At 40.5% G+C, this 3,634-nt stretch overlaps 1 non-coding gene across 1 annotated transcript; it reads right to left on the bottom strand.

The window, feature by feature from the left end:
- Positions 1–3,170: 3,170 nt before the first annotated feature.
- Positions 3,171–3,242, bottom strand: TRNAE-UUC. Its single transcript has one exon. It is a non-coding gene; the product is annotated as a tRNA-Glu (tRNA).
- Positions 3,243–3,634: the final 392 nt, after the last annotated feature.

Below are 3,634 nucleotides of genomic sequence, written 5' to 3'. Positions count from 1 at the left end.
TGCTCCCACACACCTTACTGAGGACTGTATCTCAGGATACAGGCTCTCAGATAGCTCTGAGAAATTTCTCTGAAGAGTTGAGAGAGGAGTCAGGATATAGATTTTTTTTTTTTTCTGGGAAAAACATATAGTTAAGCATAAAGATTATTGCTGATCCCAAAGAACAAACAACTCAAGCTAATGATTTTAGTGGTTTTCTACGTATGGGAAGATTCAGGAATCTGGGGTCACTGAAAATTTTCCTTGGATAAGTATTTTAACTATCTGGAGATCAGTATATTCAAAGCACAGAATGCCTCCTGTTTTTCTCCATACTAGTCCCCTCAGGGTGCGCTGTCAGTGGGCCAGTACAGTGACTAATGGCTTCACCCCAGTAGAACTGGAATGGTAGGCAAGATTTTTTTCTTTATGATCCAAAGTTGTATTTTGGGAAAAAAAAATCACTGTTTCTTCCCTAGGAATGTAGGCTGCTCTGATTCTCTGGCAAGGATATAAACCAGGTTCCTAAATTTTCCCAACACTTTCAAATGTGCCATCTGCGTGTCTGGGATCTAAAGCATATGTATTTTCCTCCATTCAACAACACAGAAGACTGGCATTTTAGTCATTTGTCACTATGAATTGATGGCAATTCAGCTCTTGCCAGAAGTTTGCTCATGACATCTGATGAGAGAAAGAGAAAAGAAAAAAGATTTTTGGATATTATTATGTTTATCTCTTTTTCTAGGGTCTCTATGTTATTGGATTGTGTTATGTTAAGTGATTGGAGAAGGAAATGGCAACCCACTCCAGTGTTCTTGCCTGGAGAATCCCAGGGACAGGGGAGCCTGGTGGGCTGCAGTCCATGGGGTCGCTAGGAGTCGGACACGACTGAGCGACTTTGCTTTCACTTTTCCCTTTCATGCATTGGAGAAAGAAATGGCAACCCATTCCAGTGTTCTTGCCTGGAGAATCCCAGGGATGGGGGAGCCTGGTGGGCTGCCGTCTATGGGGTCGCACAGAGTCCGACATGACTGAAGTGACTTAGCAGCAGCATGTTAAGTGAATAGAGAATAATGTTCTGACTCAGTGTGTGTGTTTGCACATGTGTGTGTGTGGATAATCATGGTGGTCTCACTAAGTTGTGTCAGCCTCTTGTGACCGCATGGATGTAGCCTGCCAGGCTCCTCTGTTCATGGCATTTCCCAGGCAAGGATACTGGAGTGGGCTGCCATTTCCTTCTCCAGGAGATCTTCTCAACCCAGGGATTGAACCTGGGTCTTCTGCATTGCAGGCAGATTCTTTACCGACTGAGCCACCAGGGAAGCTGTGTATAATCATACTTCCTTTAAAAATATCCTTATAGGAGGATGCTGTGCTCCAAATAGCAATGCTCTTTGGCTAATCTCCCATTTGACTAATTTCTAGTGCTGCTATAATTGATCTAGCAGAAATGATGGGTGTTCTTTCTTATCTTACCGTTTAGGGTCTGTTTCACAAAATTGGATGTCTGATGGGGGAAGACTTTCTTTTCAAATACAGAAGGCTGGTTCTTCAGTCAAGGTATACAAATGTCCAGATTTTCACACTGTTTGAATAATTATCCACTACCTTATTGAACGTATTTATATAAGTATCCTTTGCGAAGTTCCTGCTGGAGTCTAGTTTGCCTTTATGGAGGAATATTGAACTCCGGGAGTTGGTGATGGACAGGGGGGGCCTGGCGTGCTGCGATTCATGGGGTCGCAAAGAGTCGGACATGACTGAGCAACTAAACTGAACTGAACTGAACTGGTATGTGCCTTATTCTATTTGGAAGTGAGAGTTCTTACTTAATATCTTTGCTTTATTGTTTTTGGTTCCCAGAAAACTCATGGCCAAATGAGTACTTGACTGTACTGCTTAATTAATTCCAGATGATAAGTATACATATTATCTTTAAAACATTATATTTAAATTTTTAATTGTCAGCTTGTGTCTTAATATTTTGTAAGTTATCTAAAACACCTTCTCCCTCTTAATTTTTGGCAATAGGCTTAGAATTATCCTACAGATTACTTGCTAACTGCCAAGGACAAAAATACCTAAAATGGAGAGATCTGGCTTTTACCATCCCAACCCAAAGATCAATTTCACAACCACTAACAGTAGGACAATCAGACATTACGTGCCTCCTGATGAGATACAATATGATGTATGTATTATCACTTGCCAGATAATGTGAACTTGAATCATGTCTTTGGGTCTTATTTCCAGTTCCTAGAAGTAGAAGGGATAAATTAAACAGCATCACAAAAAGACAGATCTAGAATGAGGGAGATTATATCATACAATGGACTGGGCTTCTTAGAAAGCTAAATGTTGTGAAAATAATTGGGAAGACAGAGTCAATTCTAGATTAAAAGAGATGGAAGAGGGAATTCCCTGGCAGTCCAGTGGTTAGGACTCCACACTTTCACTGCTGATCCCACAAGCTGTGCAACTCAGTCAAAATAATTAATTCATTCATAGGGATGGGAGGAGGTGCAGAAGGCAGATTAACAGTCATTATTTTTAAGCATGTAAAATAGTGCAGCCACTTTGAGAAACAGTTAACCAGTTACAAGTAAATTCACTATATGACCCAGCAATTCCTCTTCTAGGTATCTTCCACCCTGGAGAAAATATATATCCACAAAAGGATTTGTATGTGACTATTCATAGCAGTATTATTGATGAAAAACAAAGGCTGGAAGCAATTTAAATGTCCATCCACTGATAAGTGGATGAACAAAACATGATCGATCCATACAATGGAATATTACTCAGGCATAAAAAGAAAAAAAACTACTGATACATATTATAACATGGATGAACATCAAAGACATTATATCAAAAATGTTACACGAAGCAAAAGAAGCCATAAGACCACATATTGTGTGGTTCCATCAATCTGAAATGCCCAGGAAAGGCAAATCTAGAGAGACAGTTGGTAGGTTAGTGGTTGTTGGGGGCTGAGGATAGAAATGACTATTTACTGTACAAGGTCATAAGGGATATTTTTGGGGTGAAAAAATGCTTCAAAACTGGATTGTGGTGATGGTTGCACAACTCTGTGAGTTCACTGCATTGTCCACTTATAAAGAGTGGGTTTTATAGTACATAAGGACCTGGTTGCTCTCCTAGCAGAGCCACAGCTTGTGGGAGCTTAGTTCCCTGACCAGGGATTGATCCTGGATCACAGCAGTGAAAGTGCTGAGTCCTAGCCACTGGACCACCAGGGAATTCCTTCTGTTCAATTTTCTAGTGGGTTATTTCTCTCTCTCTCCCTTTTTTGCTTTTGATTTGTCAAATTTCTGAATATGTTCTTGATACTAATCATTGGTAAGGTACATGAAATACAGATATCTCCTACCACTCTATGGTGTGTCTTTTTATTTGTAACTTTCTGGGAGTTTGTTTTGTAGCATTTGAGCTCGGGACATCCACTAGAAGGGTCTGGGTGGGTAAAGATCTTGGGATGTTGACTGTTGAAATTTAAATCTCGCTACAACTTGTATAGGGGGCTTTCCAGGTGGCTCAAGGGTAAAGAATCCACCTGCCAATGCAGGAGACTCAGTTTAGGATTCCTGGTTTGGGAAGGTTCCCTGAAGAGAGAAATGACAACCCACTCTAA

This window comes from Bubalus bubalis, chromosome 22 (genome assembly GCF_019923935.1).
Source record: "Bubalus bubalis isolate 160015118507 breed Murrah chromosome 22, NDDB_SH_1, whole genome shotgun sequence".
Taxonomy (NCBI): domain Eukaryota; kingdom Metazoa; phylum Chordata; class Mammalia; order Artiodactyla; family Bovidae; genus Bubalus; species Bubalus bubalis.
The sequence above is the reverse complement of the archived record's forward strand: the minus strand, read 5'-3'. Positions and strand labels throughout refer to the sequence as shown.